The sequence below is a fragment of the Callorhinus ursinus genome, unplaced genomic scaffold, assembly GCF_003265705.2.
Source record: "Callorhinus ursinus isolate GAN/ISIS: 27379988/994484 unplaced genomic scaffold, GSC_fseal_2.0 scaffold9, whole genome shotgun sequence".
Lineage (NCBI taxonomy): Eukaryota > Metazoa > Chordata > Mammalia > Carnivora > Otariidae > Callorhinus > Callorhinus ursinus.
Window position 1 is genome coordinate 53,610,974 of NW_027397071.1, and position 14,198 is coordinate 53,625,171.

At 39.6% G+C, this 14,198-nt stretch overlaps 1 protein-coding gene and 1 long non-coding RNA gene across 21 annotated transcripts in view; one reads left to right on the top strand and one right to left on the bottom strand.

Moving 5' to 3' along the window:
• Positions 1 to 14,198, bottom strand: part of FGGY (FGGY carbohydrate kinase domain containing) — a 400,333-nt gene that overhangs the window by 113,556 nt on the left and 272,579 nt on the right. The gene's annotated exons all lie outside the window — the stretch shown is intronic.
• Positions 8,024 to 14,198, top strand: part of LOC141373438 (uncharacterized) — a 41,960-nt gene continuing 35,785 nt past the window's right edge. For all 3 annotated transcript variants that reach the window (XR_012379460.1, XR_012379461.1, XR_012379462.1), the window contains exon 1: positions 8,024 to 8,169. This is a non-coding gene — a long non-coding RNA (uncharacterized lncRNA). The remainder of the gene's footprint in view (positions 8,170 to 14,198) is intronic.

A 14,198-nucleotide genomic window follows, 5' to 3' on the forward strand; every position in this document is an offset into this window, starting at 1 on the left:
TACCAGTTCAAAAACCAACAACAACAAAAAGTTGCCCTAGAACTGTTCAGAGGACCTCTCCTGATTGACAAGTTATCACAGGAGAAACTGGGACATCACTCTCCTAGGACAGAAATGTCTAAGCTCTGTGGATAACTACCTTCTTCTCATTTGAAATCCCGTGTCTAGGATTTTATTTCTTAATCTACTTGGTAGCTCTAAACAAAATAATACATAATAGTATCAGGAAGGGAAATGTTTCCCCATGATGCTCCCCTGCTTGCTAAAATACCCCCAACACACTGCTTGTGTTCCTGAACCTAATCTGGTTGTCTTCCCAATGTTCACATGAGTCTCTAGGACTCCAAAGCCATTTTTCATTCAGACTACGAACCAATTGGTTATTTGGGCCTCCTGGAAATAGTCTCTCTAAGCGTGTTTCCTGACAGCCGGGGCTGTGTAAAGGGGAAGAGAATTTTTTCTGGAGCCACAGAGGTCAGGTCTGGATTCTGGCTCTGATACTAACTAGCTGTGTGACTGTGTAAATCACTACACTACTCTGAGCCTCAATGGTCTCCTTAGCCCTCCCCCCAGCCTCCCTTTAAAACAGGATTGCTGGGCTGTAGAAGGTGTCGGCCATAATGACAACAATAGTATAAATACTATCACCTAAAATTTCCTGACTCATTTACCATATATCAACACTGAGCTAAGCATTTTACATACATGATCCCATTTATTCCTTACGCGATTCCTAGGAAAAGGGTACTCTTCTCTACTATAGAGATGAGAAAACTGAGTTTTCTCAAAAGAGAGTAAGCAACTTGTCCAAGGTCGGTCACAGGGGTAAGTGACAGATCTAGGTTTCCAGCTGAGGTCTCTCTGTGCCTAAAGTCCTTGGTTCTTAACTACTGTGCCATAACGTGCAGGTATATGCTGCTGAATTCCATTGGTACAGTTATGCAGAAATGTTCAAAATGATACCAAAGCCACTGGTCATTTCGATGAGAAAAAGCTATGCAGGTTTGAAATATTAACTTCCTACAGATTCAGTTTTAGGTGACTGTGATGAGGCAGGTTTGGACCTTAAAGAGTTTGCATCAGTAGTGGATAATTAAAGGCATTCCTCAATTTGATGCTGATCTCTACGGGAAACACTTTCAGAGTTCAGAGCAGGGACATTTACATGAGCATCCAGTGGGAAGCACAGAACCTAGCCTGTGCAGTGTGTGCATGAACGTAGTTTTCTGTATTTACTAAATGCCTAATGCATTCACTGTGTCTAGGCTCCGGGAATACAGTGGAAAGTAAGAAATACAAGACATATAATACATAGTTACATAAAGTAAGAGGTCAATAATTTGGGGGAGGTGAGGTTTCAGTTGAGAGGCTGAGAACAGGTAGCTTGGAGGAGCAGGAAGCGAGAGCCAAGGCATGCCGGAGAGGAGGCTGAGATGGAAAGACATATATGGGTGCAGACAGTAGGGAGATGGGCCAAGCCCCGTGCCTGGCATATCAGAGCTGGGCAGTAAATATTTCTGGGATGGTTGTGGGATGCATCAAGCATAATGGAGGCACACCACATGCTCACACAGGACCAGGTACTTCTTGGACACGATCACACACTTGTCATTTGTGTCTATTTGTGTGGGGCACACTTCAGTCATATCTAACTGTTAAATTAGAGAATAAATGGAGTAGTGAAGAGAGTGGATGAATGAGGAGGGTGGGGGCAGACAGCGGGTCATGAAAGCCAGGTAAGTGTTTATAGTTTTATTGGATTAGAGGCCATGAAATTATTTTGATCTGGGGAGCAGGATGATGAGAAGTTAAGAAAAATGAGCCTGGTGGGGTATGCAGGACAGAGAGAGAGCTAGGCACAGAGGAGGGCAGGAAATGTAGCCAGGGCTCAGAGGCTGAGGGTGAGAACACGAGGCAAAAATATTTCCTGTTCTTGCTCCACTGTAGCACTTAGCAGGTTTTTTTTTTTTTTTTTTTTTTTTTTTTAATAATCATTAGCTTATATGTCCATCTTTACCCTATACTCTGAGCTCTTTTAAATCAAGAGCCCCATTAGTTCCCAATCCCCAGTGTCTACATTAGAGCCTGGCACCTTGAATGAATAAATGAGATATATTTGGAAGAAAACAAATTTAGTGGCTAACTAGAGAACATTAGAAAATCAGTCGAGAAAGATGTTTGGGATCTAAGACAAGGCAATGTGGCCAAATGAATCACATCTTGTTATTTCTGGTACCTCTGACGCTTTGAGTCTGTGGTCTTATTGCCCCTGGAGAGACTGCGCCTGGCAGGGCTGGCAACTCCTAGAGATAGCAAAGGACTCAATTCATCTATGAGCATGCCTTTCATGTGCAAGCTAACTACTCCAGAGCCTACCTACCCCCACCTCCTCTATGGACTACTGCTACCCTGCTCTAAGCACCCCAGGGCTGGGTATCAGAGAGCTAGGGACAACGCTGGGGCTTCCCATGTGGCCCCGCATGATGGTATGGCGTGCCCCCTCCTCTTGAGAACGCTGAGCAACAAACTATCCTTTCAGTGGCCATCATCCCCTAATCTGTTGGCCTCATTATATGGGAATAATAATAAAATCTACATTTTACAACAGTGGCTTAGTGAAAAGAACACAGGCTTTGGAAACGGACAGACTCAGGTTCAAATTCATGGTCTACACTCATCTTCTGTGGTACCAAGGAAAAATTACTTGACCTCTCAGACTCATCTCCTACAACTGTAAAATGGTGATAATAAAATTCGCATTGCAGGGGTGCCTGGTATATAGGTGGCTCTCAGTTCATAACATCTATTATTAAAAAGAAGGGCATGCCACCAAAAGAGCAAAAATGGTTGGGAGAACAGAATCTCAAATGGACAGCTGTGCCTTTTTCTTCCCCCCAGCAACATCTGGTAGTAAAGGCCCACTCTGGTTAGCAAAGACCAAGTCAGTTTTTCAAATAATCGAGCACTCATTTCAAAAGCCTGGAATGCCTGATGTTAGGGTTGATCTCTCTATTTATGTTCTATTCTCGAATGCATTTAGCATGGTATAGAACACAGTGTCCTATTAGTGGTTATTTGTTTCTCAGTGAAGTAACAGTTTAACCACAATGACGGTATTTGCCAACTGGCTGCCTTAGAAATATATAGACAGAGCTCCTCTAACTTTATGATTACTTTCTTATTTCCTCCATCTTCTCAGATTTCAGCTCTGAGAGCAAGTAGAAAAGTGTACAAACGATATGGATAGGTAGGAAGCTTGAGCTGGATTGAGTCAGATCTTCTTCAGGATGGCTTTCTAAATCAAGAGGGAAAAGCCGCCTTATGATATACATCTAGGGTTGGATTTTTAGGTCCTTCCTTATAAAGGTGGCATCTGCATTTGCAACATGGGAGAAACAGAAACACAACACAGTATAACACAGAGATCATAAACGGGTAGTATGAGGGGACATCTGGCCCACAGATGTATTTTATTTGGGTTATATAATGTTTAAAAAAATCAGCCAATATTTTTAAATTGGGAGATTCCACTTAAAATCCAGATTTTGGTTTCTCCCAAAGAACCAGCATATGCAGGACACTGGGCCACCCATATTCCCCCATGGCAAGAGTCAGCTGGAGCCGAGTGATGACTAATCCCTTCAGACAGGACTGCACCCTTCAGTATGTAGAAGACACCACTGCTCCCCACCCCTCCAGCCCCAACAACAGACACCAGATTTCACCAATTTCTCATCATGACTGCACGAATGTTTTACTTGTAGGAGAGATCTATTTCTCTACACTCAACTCTCTATGAAAGAAAGGAACATAAAATCATTCCCTAGAGTGCCATGAGTTGAAAGAAAAACTTCTCTATCAAAGTAAAAAAAAAAAAAAATTTGTTTGCCTAATCTGTTTATGCTATCTGTCTGACTCCTTTAGGCATTTGAGTTTCCGACTCTTGAAATGACGGAGAGAACAGAGACAGGCAGTCCTGAGACCTGAGTCAGTTCTGGCTCAGGGAATGACCTTAAACAAGAACATTTCTTTCTTTCTTTCTTTCTTTTTTTTTTGGTTAAGATTTATTCTTTATTTTTCCTAAGAGATTTAGTTCTTTCTCTACAACATTTAATAAATTAACATGACAAATAGCCAAGTGTTTGGAAAATTAGACAGAGGACTGCAATTGCCTGAGATCTCAAAACTGTGCACACAGAGTCCATAGGCAAGAAAAACACATGACAAAGACAAATTCAGAATCCCAGAATTTTAGATTCTATGATCATTTTGCTGAGACAAAGCTATTTTATGGCATGATGGGCTTTTTTTCCTATTAAAACCAATTTTATGTATTAGTCTCAAAGCTTTCACCTTGCTTTGCAGATAATGAAATCATTAGGCTCAAGGAAATGTTTCTTGCTTATCACAACTCCCTTTTGCCATTTGTATTTACCTGCAAAGTCACTTTTTTCATCTCAGTTCTTCCAACTCTTTTACTTAACTTCATCTTCTTATCTTAAAGTGAAAACATTTTATCTCATTTTTCCCAGCCTTGAAATTCTCATAAAAATCTAATGAAAGAAGAAAGCCCAGCCTAGACAATTTCTTTTATGTTGCTGGAAAGAACTGTGGGTTTCAATACTGAACGGTTCCTAAGAACGACAAACATTCCTGAAAGAAAACGTAAACTGTTTTTTTTTCTCCCACAACTTTAATATTAGCTTGAGATAGAACAACTTCTCTTACAAGTAGAAAAATGCTGATTTAATCCAGAGCTAGTTTAGTCAGTTTCATTCAACATCATTCAACATCAAAGTTAATAGCTTTGTGTCTTCTTATAGTTTGTTAATTAATTCACTTATTCAGGAAACTAAGATGATATATGGCTACCCTGTGTTAGGCATCACTCTAATAACTGAAGATACAAAGATAAACAAAAGTCATTGCTCTCACAAAGCCCTGCCTGTCAGTGGAAAATGAGCATACCAATATTCAAATATGGTCTCGACTGATCAGGTTCTTTATAGATTTCACTAATGTTTACTGAACATTTCCTTTGCTCTAGTCATAGTAAGGACAGGGGAGTCAGTAGCCATAGAAAGGCAGCTCAAGACTTCATCCAAATGCTACTCCAACTTCTGGATGATCTGAGTTACATTATAAGTAGCCCAGCTAAAGCTGAAAGAACTCAACAGAGATTTCAGTAGGTGATCATCACAGGAAAGACAAAACTTGAGAGTTTGAGTTCAACCAAATTAACCACCTGTTAAAAAAAAAATACTTCTCAGAGGAATAAGAATAACCCAGTGTCTCTACAATATATCAATCATAATGTTCAAGATATGATCCCAAATTGCTAGCCATATACAGAGAAGGAAAATGTAATCCATACTTAAAAGAAAAGCCATTTAATGGCCAATGACCCTGAGATGACACAGACGCTAGAATTAGAAGGCAAAAATTCAGTAGTTTACTCTAGATTTGTCTCCTGTGTCAAGGGAAACAAAAGCAAAAATGAACTCTTGGGACTACATCAAAATAAAAAGTTTCTGCACAGCAGAAGAAACAATCAACAAAACTGAAAGACAACCTATTGAACAGGAGAAGATATTTGCAAAAGACATTATCTGATAAGGGATTAGTATCCAAAATATATAAAGAACTTATATAAATAGGTGAAGGGGATTGAGAGTACATTTATCTTGATGAGCACTGAGTAATATATGAATTGTTGAATCACTATATTGTATACCTGAAACTAATAACTATGTTAACTACACTGAAATTAAAATAAAATAAAGAACATATACATATAATGTCAGGGAAATGTCAGTCAGAAAAAGGCAAACACCATATGATTTTACTCATATGCGGAATTTAAGAAACAAAACAAAAAAAGAGACAAACAAAAAACAGACTCTTAACTATAGAGAACAAACTGATGGTTACCAGAAAGAAGGTGGGTGGGTGGGGGGATGGGTGACACAGGTGAAGGGGATTAAGAGCACACTTATCGTGAGGAGCGCTGAGTAATGTACAGAATTGCTGAATCACTGTATTGTATACCTGAAACTGATATAACACTGTACGTTAATTATATTGAAAATAAAAAAAAATAAAATCATCATTTATCTGAAAAGGGGGGGAGGTGAGAAGAACTCTATAAAGTTGCTGCTTGATCTGAGCACTGGTATGTTTTGACATTGTTGAATGTCAATAAATACTGCTTAAATATCATCGCTCACCTTAAAAAATAAACACTTAAATAAATAATAAACTTAAAAAATGAATTCAGTAGTTTAATAATGCTTTAGGATATAAAGGATAATAGTCTCATAATCAATCAATAGATAAGAAACTATTAAAAATGGAAATCCTAGTATTGAAAAAGATAGTATCTGAAATATTTAGTGGACAGACCTCACAGCTAATTGAAGATCATAGACAAAAGAGTCAATGAACTTTCAATAGACACAGTATCTAATTGTGAGAGAGAAGAAAGAAGGGAGGGAGGGGGTGATGGACGGAGGGGGAGAGAGGGAGACAGAGAGAGATGTGGGAGAAGTAGAGAGACAGAGAATAAAAAAAAAATCCCTCACAGGCCTGTGGGACAATAGCCAAGGGTCTCATATATATGCAACTGGAGTCACAGTAGGAGGAATAAGAGCAAAATGGGACCTCGGTACTGAAGTAAGGCTGTTAGTATGGGTGCCAACCGAGATGTCCATGTATAATATAGACATACCCTTTGATGATATTAAGGGGTAAATATATGGTATCATCCCACAGGGAAAATACCTAAGCCAGGGTGGTACTGGCTCATAAGGACCAAACTTTACTGTATTTGATACATGAATATCTGCCATATCCTGCTTGTAAAACATTTGTCTTATTGCTCCTAGCTTTACAAAGCTGATGTTTCTTACTACTGCATCAGGGAATGTACTCTTGTCATGGGCTACCACCTATGCTGAAGGTGGTGGGTCTATGGAAAGGACCTCTTCCTGGGTAACTGGGGGAACCATAGTTGTAAGTATTTTCTTTTGTCTTATGGGTATATTAATCTTGTGTTGCCATTTATATTGCTACTGTGGCATATGGATGCAGCATTTATTTATTTAAATATAAATAATTATATTTATAATATAATTATTTACTTAAATATAATAATTTTATATTATATATTATATATAATACACATTATGTATATAATTATATTTAAATATAAATATTTATAATATATAAATTATATATTTAACTATAAATAATTATATTTATAGTTAAATAAATAAATACTGACAATTTCCCAAACTTGGTGAAAGACAGAAATTTATAAATTCAAGAACTTTAGCAAACCTGGGAAAAGGAGGGTAAATCCAAAGAACACCACGTGTGGCATACCACACTAAAAATCAAAGATTAAGAGACAATCAAGAAAGTAGTAGAAGAAAAATAATATACTGTAGACATGGGAAAAACAATACAAATGATTGTTGACTTCTCATAAGAAACAATGGTGCCAGAATACAAAACAGTAACATCTTTAAGCACTGAAGGAAAACAAACAAAAAAACCTGTCAACCAAGAATTCTAGATTGAGCAAAAATATCTTCCAAGATAGAAGATAAAATAAATTCATTAAAAAAAAAAAACTAAGAGAATTTTTCTTTTTCTTTTTTCTTTTTTTTCTTTTTTTGCCAATAGCTATAAGAGATGAATAAATGCTGAAGGAAGTTCGTCAGGCTGAGGGGAAATACCTGACAGAAATTTACATTTTCAGAAAGAAATTTAAAAAAATGGAAATGGTAAATATGTAGGTAAATACAAAAGACAATGTCCATTTCTCAGAATCACTTTGAAATACGTATGACTCTTACAGATGGAATTGTATCCTACCACAATTCCGATGTGAGGCCCCAACCCTCCCTGTGACTGTTTTTAGAAATGGGGACATGATGGAAGGAAATAAGGTTCTATGAGGTCGTAAGGGTGGGGCCCTATTCCAAAAGAATTGCTGTCCTTATAAGAAGAGCCAGGATCACCAAAGCTCTCTGGCTACACACATGCACCTGGAAAAGGCCATGTGAAGACACAGTGAAAAGGCTGCTGCCTACAAGCCAAGAAGAGAGCTCTCATGAGAAACTGAACTTTCTAGCACTTTGATCATGGACTTCTAGCCTCCGAACTGTAAGAAAATGAGTGTTTATTGTTTAAGCCACCCAGTTGATGGTGTTTCGTTATGGCACGCTGGACAGACTACTACATTATTTAAAGCAAAGAACATGGCAACTACTATATTCTTGGACGTAGAGTATATGTAGGCATCACACATACTATGACTACAGCATAAAGAGTTGGGGGGTGGCAAAGGGAACTATAGAGTTGAATGGTTTTTATATTTTACATGAAGTTATATAACATACAGTCTAAGTAGGCTGAAAAATTTAGGACATTTATTGTATGTAATTCCTAAAGAAATCATTTAAAAAAAGGAATTCAAAAGATCATGCCTAAAAAGCAAACAGGAGAATTAAAATGGAATTCTGAAAACTGAAAGATATTTGAGTAATCCAAAAGATGAAAGAAAAGGAGAGACAGAGAAACAAAAAACAGAACCGCCACAGAAAACAAATAGCAAAATGGAAGACCCATCCAACAATATTTATCTTCACATTGAATTGTGGATAGTTTCAACATTCTCAGTAAACATCAAAGATTACAAGACTGCAGAAAAGCAAGACCCAACTATATACTGTGTATAAAAGATGCACTTTACATAGACTGGGACAGAGATGACGGTGCTTTGACTGATGGTGTTGGGAGTGAAGGTTAAAAAAAAACAGATGGAGTGGTCATATACATTTTAGAGTTAGAATCCATAGGACTTTCTGACTGGATGAGGGCAGGGAAGGGAAAGGAGGGGTAAAGAATTAATCCTAATTTTCTGGCTTTAATAAAAATATAAATGATGGTGGTCTTTACTCAAATGAAGACAAATAATTGAGGATCAACCTAGAGAATGTATCAGTTACTAGAGTCAGAAAACTCATTCTGGAATCCTTCCTCCCCCTGTCTCCCTGACATTGAATCCATCGTCTCTCCATTCATAGCAATGCTATCCTTCAAAAACCTTGACTTCTCTCTCTTTTGCACACTTCACATCCAATCCATCAAGAAACTGCATCAGCTCTACCTTCAAAATATATCCCCAAACACGACTACTTTTTACCAGCTCCACTGCCACCACCCTCACGTCTCAGCTGGTTTACTGCAGTGGCCTCTTTCTGGGGCCCCTGCTTCCATCTCCCCCACTCCTACCCCCACCCCATCGTTTATTCCCAATGTAGCAGGCAGCAGTCTGAATGATCCCTTAAAAACTAAGTCCTGTCTGTCCTGGGCTCCTTATTCCCCAGTGGCTTTCCATTTTACTCAGAGTAAAAGCCAAAATTCTAACAGTGGCCAATAATATAGCCCCAAATTACCTCGTGAACTGATTCCCTACAACTCGCACTTTGGTTCACTCGGCTCCATCTTTGTGGCCTTTTTGCTATCCCTGTAATACTGCAGGCAGGCCATTCGCCCTCAGGACCTTTGCACTGGTTTTTCCCTTGGCCTGGTATGTTCTTCCCCTAGGTTTCCAAACGGTTAACTTCCTTCCCTTCCTTGTTATGTTTGTACGTCACATCAAAAAGGCCTAGTGTAACCACCTTATTTAAAATTGCAAACTGCTCACCTGAACCCATAAACTTACTTCCTCTTTTATTTTTAACGACTTATACCATAAAGTAAACTTTACTGCTTTCTCATTTTATTTATTTTGTAGGTTCTATCTCCTCTTGTTAGAACGTAAGCTTGACAAGGGGGCAGATTTTTGGAGTGAGGTATAGGAAGGGCTGTTTTATTCTCTGCCTATTTTTCACTCAGAACAGTACCATGAACGTAGTGTAAATAAACATCACTCTAAAGAGTTTAAACTTTTATTAAATAGATAACTGGAGAGGTATCAAGAGTGACAGGGTCATGTCTACGGGCTTTCACCACAATCTTTAAAGAGGATGTTGTGGAAAGTTTGTGTTCCTTCAAAATTCATGTTGAAATCCTAACCACCAGGGTAATGGTGTTGGGAAGTGGGACCCTTGGGAGGTGAGTAAGTCTGAGGGTGGAGCCCTCATGAACGGGATTAACACCCTTCTAAGGGTCTGAAGAGACCAGAGTTCTCCCCTTCCACCATGTGAAACTACAAGGAAAAGTCAGCCCTCTGCAACCCAGAAAAGGATCCTCACCAGAAACCAACCATGCTGCTACCTTGATCTCCGGCTTCCAGCCTCTAGAGCTGTGAGAAATAAAGTTCTGTTGTACAGACTGCCCCCCCACCGCCAGTCTATGGTGGTTTGTTAGAGTGGCCAAACTAAGACAAGAGAGGTTAGAGAGGGAAGGATTAGAAAAAAGAAGGTAATTAGGGAGCTGTGCAGGGACCCAGGTGGGTATACAAAAAATACAGTGCAAGCCTAGGTGGGAGGGAACACAGAAACATTTGTTTATGCAGAGTTGGTGTTTGTATCCATGAAGTCATTCGAATTAGCCAATGAGAAATGCTGGGGACACACCTAAGTCTATACACAGATTCTGTCAATACTATACACATACATTTTTTTTTCTCTCATGGCCTTACAAAGCCTGCCAACTGAATTTGCTTCATTGTACTTGAAAAGAAAGTCACACTAATTCACAATAATTGCTTCTCCAGGGACTGTACGAGACAAGTATAAGAAAAACTCAAAAATGTAGCTCCACCAAAGTCAGGTCCAGTTCTGGAGAGATCTGGGTCTTCTGGTAGTTAACTTGGGTTTGAATCAAGGCTTTCCCACTTACAACTATTAAGATCTTGATGAAGTTACCTCATTGTTCTGAACCTGTTTATTCACTAGTAAAACTAACATAACAACACTGACCACACAGACATGCTGTGCAGATCAGACAGAATACTAAATCTTAAAAAGGGCCTGAAAGTGTCTGTCCCATAACAGATACTCTAAGTAGGATTCAGGGGTCATGCAATCTACTTTATGTGCTACCCTAACTTATAATTATCAGGCCTATATCCAACCCTCCCATTAGATGATAAGCTACTGTAGGACAGGAATCACGTGACTGTATTCTTCCCTGGCCCAGAGTCATCTCTGTCACATGATTGAAAGAATGAACGAGTAAAGGGGTGAAATCACTATCTCCATCCATGCACAGCATGTGTACAACCCGAGCTCTTCACACACCCATTTGTGGAGCACTGATGGACTTCCTGAGGCTAGCCTCAGGCTGAGTGGCACTGGGGATAGAGGTCCAGGAGAGACGCCTCCCAATGCACAAATGCCAAAATTCTGAGCACACAGCATCTTGCTACATGGTGACCCTGGGGCTCAAGTTCATAAATTTAAATTCTGGGTTCAAACAATTCAAAGGTGGGGCGCCTGGGTGGCTCAGTAGGTTAAAGCACCTGCCTTTGGCTCAGGTCATGATCCCAGGGTCCTGGGATCAAGTCTTGCATCGGGCTCCCTGCTCAGCAGGGAGCCTGCTTCTCCATCTCCCTCTGCCACTACCCCCAGCTTGTGCTCTCTCTCTGTCAAATAAATAAATAAAATCTTAAAAAACAAAAACAAGAACAATTCAAAGGTAACCCCCACCCAAGCCCAATTATCCCAGAAAGCCAAAGCCACCAGAGAGGCAGCTTAGGAATTTGACTTAGCTTCCCTTACTCCACACCTCCCCCAATGAAAATGACTCCAACTTAAGACAGACAAGAGTGCTTGGAGAGAGGGATGGCCAAGGGCCAGCTGGAAACCAGCTTCAGCATCTGGATGCAGTGACTGCATGGGCTGGTGTTCTATGGAAAAGGTCTGGGCAGAAAAGCAACGTTTTTTGCACAGTTATTCTGGAGAGAGTATTGACAAGCACGAGGCAAGCCCTGCTGGGTGCCCGATTGATGCAACTAAAATCAATCATCCACGGGCTGGAGGCATGTGCCCTTCTAAAAGGAAATGAGTATCAGTGGCACAAGCTTGAAACGAGTGAAAAATGAATCCAAATCTTAGTCAAATGAAACTGTAAGAGGTCCAGAACCAGAAAAGATCCTATTCTATTTTTTTTTTTCCTTCATCCTGAAGTTAACCAGATGGAATTTTTTTTCCCCCCAGTACCAAGCTATTCACACACTTGGAATGATTTGCTTTGGGATGGAAGATTTTTTTTTTAATTGTAAAAATGAGACAAAATAGCGTCCCCCCCCCAAATCTAGTGTTTAGGTAATTTTTTTCTTTTTTCCTTCCCTTCTTTCTCCTCCTGCCCTTCCCTCTTCTTCTCCTTTCTCTCTTCTCTTCTGCTTCAGATGGTATGTTTGTGACGGTGTTTAGAATATACTGTGGACAAGGTAATGATGGAGCAGTTTCACACACACAGCATATCGGAGATGTGTATTTGAAACAACGAACATAAAACATGCAACTTCCTCTCACAGAGTCCTACATGAAAACAATGTGTTGTAAAACCAGAGATCAGAATTTCAAAACAGAATAAATGAGAATAAGTAAATGGAAAGGAACGATGAACGGCAAAGGAGCCACATAAAAAGGCCACTGATGGTGCATCAGGAATCTCTCTGGGCTGTGCTTACTACCCTGAGTGTTCATTCTTCATCTGTGTATTTGGATAACCACTGTACCTATTTCACAGGGATTTTGAGAGAATTAAATGAGATAGTATATGCCAAGCTCTTGGCATCGAGACTGGGAAATAAGCCTTCAAAATAAATGTGAGGCACTGTGATTATCATGAATATCATTCAAGGATTAATAAGATTATATATATAAATCCTTTCCACAGAAAAACATCCTCAATAAAGTAGGATTTTTATTGTCATTATTTTTTTCTTTTATTATGTTATGTTAATCACTATACATTACATCATTAGTTTTTGATGCAGTGTTCCATGATTCATTGTTTGTGCATAACACCCAGTGCTCCATGCAGAACATGCCCTCTTTAATACCCATCGCCAGGCTAACCCATCCCCCCACCCTCCTCCCCTCTAGAACCCTCAGTTTGTTTCTCAGAGTCCACAGTCTCTCATGGTTTGTCTCCCCCTCTGATTACCCCCCCTTCATTTTTCCCTTCTTACTATCTTTTTTTTAACATATAATGTATTGTTTCAGAAGTACAGATCTGTGATTCAACAGTCTTACAGAATTCACAGCGCTCACCGTAGCACATACCCTCCCCAATGTCTATCACCCAGCCACCCCATCCCTCCCACCCCCCACCACTCCAGCAACCCTCAGTTTGTTTCCTGAGATTAAGAATTCCTCATATCAGTGAGATCATATGACATCATCATTATTTTTATTTCATTTCTTTATTTTATAGGTTGTTTCTGTCTCTTTGCTTGCCTCCTCCAGACTGGACTGTTGCTTTACTGGGCAGTCTCTTCTGTTCTTGATTCAGATTTTGCCCCATCATGCTAGCTTTTGGATTTCCTAAGATTTTTGCTCTCTATAATGCACAGGTCAATCATGCCCCACTTGTATGGACAATGAAATATAAGTAGAATAGCCCAAAGTCAGGCTCCAAGTGCAGCTTGGTTGGTGACGGTGCAAAATCACTAACTAGAGAAAGGCTAACAATTCCCATGACTCCTGTCGAAAGTCATAGTAGACTATTATGAAGATTTTATTAATGGCCAAAAAGAGGTCACATTTTTTATTTAAATTCAGGATCCTGAAACAGGCATAACCAATTCTTATCCATAAAGATATGTCATAATGTTTGGGTAAAGATGGCTTATATCCATAGCAACAGAGCGAACTTTGAGCCAAATACTGGGAAAAGTATTTCCAGACTGACACAGATGTTCAATTTGCATACTAAGTCTCTGAAAACCTGTTGATGGGCAGCTTCGTGGACAATGCATTCTGCACAAAGAGTTGGTTTACTGGATCCTTATCCTTGTTTAAAAAAAAAAAAAAGCCTCTGGATTGTGTCCTCTATGAGTTCTGGGTCTGCAAAGGGTGATTATACCACTATGCAGGGTTGAAACGGTATATTTCAGTAATGGGCTTTCGATACGTCACAGAAAGGGAATAGATTTTTAAGTGAAACGTGCATACACCCGACACTCATTTCAGCAGGAGAATGCAAAGCCTGAGTCCCCCGGCGCCTTCATACAG